Source organism: Triticum dicoccoides, chromosome 1B, assembly GCF_002162155.2.
Source record: "Triticum dicoccoides isolate Atlit2015 ecotype Zavitan chromosome 1B, WEW_v2.0, whole genome shotgun sequence".
NCBI classification, from domain to species: Eukaryota; Viridiplantae; Streptophyta; class Magnoliopsida; order Poales; family Poaceae; genus Triticum; species Triticum dicoccoides.
The window spans coordinates 93,549,104-93,557,682 of NC_041381.1; positions in this window are offsets into that span (position 1 = coordinate 93,549,104).

The window sequence follows — 8,579 nt, forward strand, 5'->3', positions numbered from 1 at the left end:
CGATTTAAATATATTGCCTCCGGTTTAGCATTGCTCATACCAATGCCTTCCTTTATTCAACATGTTCTTGAACCGGAATCACCTATTTCTTGTAGATCTTATCATGGCCAAACAAGTATATGAGTGCAACTGGGTTCCTTCTCGCGTCACAGAAACTCAGCTGGATGATTTAGTTTTGATCGGCGCTTTAGATAGCAAAGATACTATCCACTGGAGGGTTCCTGGTGATGAATGTCCTCCCACACCTCAAGAGGGAGAGGTTGTGATCTTTGCAGATCATCTAGCCCGGGGCTTCAAACCGCCCGGTTCTAAATTTTACCGGGATGTATTAGCCAACTTTCAGCTCCGCCCGCAAGATATTGGCCACAATTCTGTTACCAACTTATGTCATTTCCAAGTGCTTTCTGAGGTATACCTTCAAGAGGAGCCTTCAGTTGAATTGTTTAGAGACTGCTTCCACTTAAACCGCCGCACAGAATTCACCGATGGCCCCAATACTGAATTGGGCGGTATGGCAATTCAGAAAAGGAAAGAAATCACTTATCCCCACGCCAGACTGCACAGCCACCCCAAGGAATGGAATGCAACATGGTTCTACTGCAAAGATACTTCCCCTGACAATGAAAACCCTTTACCTGGCTTTCGTCCGGAGCGGCTTAGCAACACTCACCCCTTTCCACAAAGATTAAGTGCCAAGGAGAGAAGTAAATATGCTCCGCAACTGTCCAAGCTCCGAGCCTTCATGGCCAACGGTTTAACAGGAATAGACCTTGCACACTGTTGGATATCATGGAGCATACTGCCTCTCAGCCGGCGCTCCAGTTTGATGTGCAAGTATACTGATAGTGTCGATGACCCACTCCGACACACTAAAATCCAGCTCTCCGATGATGAAGTCACAGATTCTGTGAAGAAAATGTTGGATGAACCGGAACACCTCCGTGCTCAAACCGGCCTGCTCCCTTTCTGCGCTACCAACAAACCGCCAGCTGTAAGATTTTGATTGTTCTTTTATTGAACCTGTTACTGCTATCTTCATCTGACACCAATTACTGCTTCACCAGGGTGACAATCCGTTTTGGAGCAAGAAGCTTCCTCAAGACAAAACGGAGAAAGCAGAACGGCCAACCCGGCCAAAGACCAAGGTCATGAAGAAGCCTGCTAAGAAGAGGAAAACCACTGCTTCATCTGATCCGGCTGTTGATGATGATGTGGGTAACTCGGACCCTGAGGTAGAACTCGATTCACTAGGCTTGCTTTTTACACGCCTTATTGATGATGATATTTGTCAGGACGATGCTGAAGCCAGTAATGCTGATGTCGCTGAGGTAACTATTCTCTCTTCCGATTCAGATCCTTTGCCTTTGCCAAAATTTCGCCAGGCAAACCGGAAAGTTAAATTTTCTCATCCTCTTGCTTACTTGGATCCCAAATTTCTTGTGAAGACTCAGCAACATGAAGCTCGCTGCACAACCCGGCACAGCGGTCAGGTAGTTACCTCCGCTGGTTTATCAAACAGTCCGATTCGAAAATGCCGCTCCGAGGTCTCCGACCTTTTTATTAATTTATATCCTAAAGCGGGTTTCTTCCGTCAACCTCTTAATCCGTCCGACTCCGATTATCTGGTTACTTCTCATTCTTCCTCTGGTGAATCATCGGCCACTCAGCTGCCGCCACTGAAAACGGTCCTTGGGTAAGTTAGGCTGAACATATGCTTCTGGTATACTATGTCATAACTTATTCTATTTCTTGATTCTTTGTTTCTCTTTCAGGGCTAAACCTAAACCGAGCAAGAAAGCTCGCCTGGACAAAGCGGCTGAGGAAGATGTCGCCCCTGAATAGGATAAAGCACCAGATCTTGAAGCGTTCGTTCATGAGGATATTCCCAATGATCCTCCTTTGCAAGATGATGCTATTCCTGAGGAAGGGCCTATCAATACTTCAGTCCCTGCTGATCCGCCTGCCAGCTCCGTCCGGATTAATAGATCCCGTAGTCCTGCTGATAAACTGATCGCACCAACGCAAACCGGTGAGTCCAAGGATGATGATGTTGTAATTACCGGCGTAGGTCGCTTTGAACCAGGGAATCCTGTCGCTTTAACCAAGCATACAGTGAAAGAGGATTTTTCTGCCAAGAATAAAGGCAAATGGGATGTGGAACTGGAGACATATGCTGCTCTGAGTGCCCAAGATCTTCATTCTGGTTACTTGAACCGACTATATACTAGCCATGACTGTGAAGCTGGCCTGGTAAAGATGATGAGAGACAAGTTTGAGGTAACTTCCTTGTGCTTCTTCTTTCTTTACTTACTGCCACTGTATTAATCCTCCTAGCCCCCAAGGGCCGGTTTGTAACCTTCTTCAAACCGGGACTTGAATATAATTCTCAGTACTTTGAAATTTGTCAATATAGCCACCAAGGGCCGGTTCAACTTAGCATAGTTAAACCGGGACTCCAATAAAGATTCTAACATCAGAACATAACGGAGCAAAACAGCCATTAGCCCCCAAGTGCCAAGTCGAATACCTGTATTGAGCTTGGGACTTTGTGATTTAGTAATAGATGAAAATTGAAGGTGCATTAGCCCCCAAGTATCAAGCATATAACTTGTTATGTGGTTGGTACTTCAAATTCTTGTACCGTTTTGCTTAAAGCCAAGTACTGTCTGTATGCAGGCTGAAGTGAGGGTCAAAGAGGACCGGATTACTGATCTGCAAGAAACTCTAAAAACCCAACAAGCCGAAATTGACAAAGCAAGGGAGGAATTGACCAGCGCCTTGAGCACCACGGAACAGCTGAAGGAGGGATTCAAGAAGGAGCGGGCTGATTGGGCCACTGAGAAGGCCGCTTTATTAAAAAGAGCTGAAAACACTGAAGCTGCCCTTAAACCGGTGGTAGATGAGCTGACCGCCGTAAAGCGGCAAATACACTCCATGACCACTGCTATCTTTGGTAAGCTCTTTTTGGCTTCTGTGATAACTCTGGCCTGCTTATAATAGATCCGGTTTGAGATCATCCCTGTATTGTTGTAGGTACACGCATTGGGCACTTAGGGTCAGATGTGCGGAAGAAGCTGAAGGCTTCCTACACTTTAGTTGAACAACTGTATACCGGAGCGCAATGGATCATCACCACAGCCTCTCATAATAATCCGGCACCCTCTTTAATCTAGGACACTCTTAATAGGTTGTCAATGCTTCCTGCCCGGATTGAAGAGCTGAAAAAATCTACTGCTCGAACCGGAGCCATAAATGCCCTGATCCGGGCAAAAGCATGGGTGCCGGATTTCGACCCTGTTGAGGCAGCTCAAGGCTATCCCAGCCTGAAGGAAGATGGCTCCGAGTTCAATGAAGAGGATTTGAGGGCGATAAACCGTGCAGTGCGCCCTCTGGCTTGTCAATTGGCTGAAGAGGCAGACTTGTCGCATTATCAAGCCCAATACAACGATCAGAACAAACGAGTGCCTGCACCAACTCTTGAAGCGGAGAATCTGATTCCTCCAATCCGTAAGCATACTTATGCTCCTGATATTGAACCGTCTTCTCTGATCCATGAAGAAGCTGTCTTTCAAGCTTTATTGGGAATCGACTGGACCACTGTTGATTTCCAGCCAATGGATAGAGACGACGAAGCTGAAGCGGCGCAAGATGATGAGCAGGCTTGAACCGGAAGCCGGTTTAAATAGCTGCCTTACGATGATCCGCCAAAATAACAATGATCTTATTTGGGCACCGTGTTGCCTTGTAATAGGATAGTTAATACTTCTGCCTTGAATATGCCTTCATGCATAAGTACTGATGCTTTTGCTTGAAAAACCTCAACTTATATTTCCTACAATCAGAAAATCTTGAACTTCGGTGGCGGGTATACCGCCAGCCGGTTTATGATCTTGATATATATATCATCAATGTATTTAAAACATATAACCAATTTAAGCGATACAAAGTACCTGCCATCACTGGGCATGAAGTTGGCTTAGCCATGCTTGAAGCGGAGGTTTTATAAACCATTACCGTCAAAGGGGAGAAAACAGCTCCCATGTAAACCGTGCTGGGTCATTACGAGCCCCCCTGTTACTCCATGATGTTAACAGAAAAGGTAAACCGGGCATACTTCTCTGGATTAAAAATGAACCGAATCCGTCAGCTGAACCGGCAAAAAAGTGTTGTTGGTTTAAATGAAACACAACAAAAATTAAGAAATAGCCATAAAAGAAATATGGAAGCAAAGGCAATGATAAAAACCGTTTGCAAAAACATGCTATACTGAGCTGATCAGATGGTGTTACCATGATCGAACAGGACCAAGCCCCCAATAGGAGTGACAATGGTTCAAGTCAGCCAGGTCCCCAAATGAAACCGTGGCATATATGCCAATCAAAAGGCGTGGCAATGGTTCGGGTTCGACCAACCCCCCAAGTGATTTTGTGGCCTTAGGCCGATCAAGAGGCATGACTGGTTCAGACTTGACCATGTCCCCAAGTGATCTGGTGGCTTTCGCCTATCAAAAGGTGTCGCGTTGGTTCGGACACGACCAAGGCCCCAAGTGATATAAAAAGCAAATTTCAAGGGGTAAACCGGAGGCCGCTTTAAAACAGAACCACTCCATGTAACCACGCATGATATGAAAAGACAGAGACCCCGCTTTAGCTGAGGCTCCGGTTTTATTATATCAAAGATAATATATACACTGTCATAATATGTACATAGATAGAACCGATGGCTCAGGTGTAGTAAGGCCGAAGATGAGCTATGTTCCACGGCCTGTTGGTCTCCTCCTCTGATGTGCGTGAGTCTTTATGCTCTCGAATATCAATCAGATAGTACGGTCCGTTGTGCAGATTCTTGCTGACCACGAAAGGTCCCTCCCAAGGTGGGGATAACTTGTGCATATCTGTCTGATCTTGGATGAGTCAAAGCACCAAATCTCCTTCTTGAAAAGTTCTGGTTCTGACCCGGCGACTGTGATAGCGACGAAGATCTTGTTGATAAATCGCCGAGCGGGTAGCCGCTATGTCACGTTCCTCATCCAATAGGTCCAAAGCGTCTTGCCGTGCTGTCTCATTATCCGCTTCAACATAAGCCGACACACGAGGCGAATCGTGCCGGATATCACTCGGGAGAACCGCCTCCGCTTCGTAGACCATGAAAAACGGCGTGTATCTTGTAGACCGGTTGGGCGTAGTATTGATACTCCATAGCACAGATGGCAGCTCTTCAACCCAACATCCCGGTGTTCTTTGCAACGGAACCATAAGCCGGGGTTTGATGCCTCGCAAGATCTCTTGATTAGCCCGTTCTGCCTGCCCATTGGACTGGGGGTGAGCCACTGATGATACATCAAGTCGGATGTGCTCACGTTCACAGAACTCCTTCATAGCACCCTTGGATAAATTGGTACCATTATCAGTAATGATACTATGTGGAAAGCCAAACCGGAAAATCACCTTTTTGATGAACTGCACCATTGTAGCTGCATCACACTTGCTGACAGGCTCTACTTCAACCCACTTGGTAAACTTGTCCACTGCCACCAAAAGGTGGGTTTTCTTATCCTTGGATCTTTTAAAAGGTCCGACCATATCCAGCCCCCAAGTTGCAAACGGCCAAGTGATTGGAATCATCCTCAATTCTTGAGCCGGCACATGAGCACGCCTTGAAAATTTCTGACAGCCATCACACCGTTTAACCAAGTCCTCCGCATCAGCATGAGCTGTCAACCAGTAGAACCCGTGACGAAACGCCTTTGCCACCAGAGACTTTGAACCGGCATGGTGACCACAATCCCCTTCATGGATTTCACGTAAGATTTCACAGCCTTCCTCAGGAGAAACACAGCGTTGAAACGCCCCTGATACACTGCAATGATGCAATTCGCCATTGACAATAGTCATAGACTTGGATCGCCGGACTATCTGCCTGGCTAGAATCTCATCCTCTGGCAATTCTCCTTGGTTCATATACGCAAGATAAGGAACTGTCCAATCCGGTATGACATGCAGGGCTGCCACCAACTGAGCCTCCGGATCAGGAATAGCCAAATCCGCTTCACCCGGGAGCTTGACTGACGGGTTGTGCAACACATCAAGAAAGACATTAGGCGGGACCGGTTTACACTGAGAGCCCAACCGGCTTAAAGCGTCCGCCGCTTCATTCTTTCGACGGTCCACATGATCCACCTGATAACCTTTGAAGTGACCCGCAATATTATCCACCTCACGACGATATGCAGCCATGAGCGGGTCCTTAGAATCCCAAGTGCCAGACACCTGTTGAGCCACGAGGTCCGAGTCACCGAAGCACTTAACCCAGCTTAAGTTCATCTCTTTAGCCATCCGGAGACCATGGAGCAAAGCTTCGTACTCAGCTGCATTATTAGTACAAGGGAACATTAAGCAGAGAACATAACAAAACTTATCACCTCGTGGGGAAGTTAATACGACTCCAGCCCCCGAGCCTTCCAATTGTCTGGATCCATCAAAATGGATAGTCCAATATGTGTGATCCGGCTTCTCCTCTGGTGCTTGCAACTCCGTCCAATCATTGATGAAATCAACAAGTGCTTGAGATTTCACCGCCGTCTGAGGCACGTACTTCAATCCGTGCGGCCCAAGTTCTATAGCCCACTTGGCAATCCGGCCAGTCGCCTCCCGGTTCTGTATGATATCGCCCAAGGGAGCTGAACCGACCACTGTGATGGGGTGCCCTTGGAAATACTGCTTCCGGCTCGCCACTTCCGGCTCGCCATAAAAACCCCATATACCAGTTTCTGCCAATGCGGATACCTTTGCTTGGATTCAATGAGCACCTCGCTGATATAGTAAACCGGCCGCTGAACCAGATATTCCTTGCCCGCCTCCTTGCGTTCTACCACAATAGCCACGCTAACTGCATGAGCATTGGCCGCTACATATAGTAATAATGGCTCTTTGTCGACCGGAGCTGCAAGAACGAGCAGATTGGCTAACTGCCGCTTCAAGTCCTCCAACGCCTCATCAGCAGCCGGACTCCAGATGAATTGATCTGTCTTTCTCAGCATCTGGTATAGAGGGATAGCCTTCTCTCCAAGGCGGCTGATAAACCGGCTTAGTGCGGCGATCCGGCCCGCCAAACGCTGAACATCGTTGATACACTTCGGTTTAGCCAGGGAGGTGATAGCCGTAATCTTCTCCGGATTAGCCTCGATTCCTCTGTTGGACACAAGAAAACCCAGTAACTTGCCTGCCGGAACACCAAAAACACACTTGGCCGGGTTAAGCATCATCTTGTAAACGCGCAAGTTGTCAAAGGTTTCCTTCAAATCATCCACCAGCGTCTCCTTCTGCCTTGACTTGACTACAATATCATCCACATAAGCGTGCACATTACGGCCGATCTGTTTATGCAAGCAGTTCTGTACACACCGTTGATAAGTGGCTTGGGCGCTCTTGAGCCCAAAGGGCATAGATACATAGCAGAAGGCTCCAAAGGGAGTAATAAACGCCATCTTCTCCCGGTCCTTAACCGCCATTTTGATCTGATGATACCCTGAGTATGCATCCAAAAAACTCAAATGCTCACAACCCACCGTGGAATCAATGATCTGGTCAATGCGGGGAAGGGCAAAAGGATCCGCTGGACAAGCCTTGTTAAGATCCGTGTAATCCACACACATACGCCAAGTGCCGTTTTTCTTAAGAACCAGCACCGGATTAGCAAGCCACTCTAGATGGAACACTTCAATGATAAAGCCAGCCGCTAAGAGTCTGGCCACTTCCTCTCCAATAGCTTTGCGCCTTTCCTCGTTAAACCGGAGGAGAAATTGCTTTACCAGTTTATACTTAGGATCTACATTAAGAGTGTGCTCAGCGAGTTCCCTCGGTACACCTGGCATGTCAGAAGGCTTCCATGCAAAAATTTCCCGATTCTCACGGATGAACTCGATGAGCGCGCTTTCCTATTTAGGGTCCAAGTTGGCACTGACAGTGAACTGCTTGGACGAATCGCCGGGCACGAAGTCAACAAGCTTGGTCTCAGCTGCCGATTTGAACTTCAGATCTGAATCATGCTCTGTAGTGGGCTTCTTCAAAGGGGTCATGTCCGCCGGATCAACATTGTCCCTATAATATTTCAGCTCCTCCGTGGCACAAACCGACTCTGCATAGGCCGCATCACCTTCCTCACATTCCAAAGCAATCTTGCGGCTCCCATGAACCATTATTGTCCCTTTGTAACCCGGCATCTTGAGCTGCAAATAGATATAACAAGGCCGTGCCATAAATTTGGCATAAGCCGGCCGCCCAAACAAGGCGTGATATGGGCTCCGGATTTTCACCACCTCAAAGGTTAGTGTCTCGGATCGGGAATCATGCTCGTCCCCAAAGGCCACCTCCAGGGCTATCTTACCAACAGGATATGCTGATTTGCCAGGCACCACACCATGGAACACCGTATTAGACGGTCTGAGATCTTTGTCTGTTAGCCCCATGCGGCGAAATGTCTCATAGTACAGGATGTTAATACTGCTCCCTCCATCCATGAGCACCTTGGTGAATTTATAACCTCCCACCTGAGGGTCTACCACTAATGCCAACTGGCCC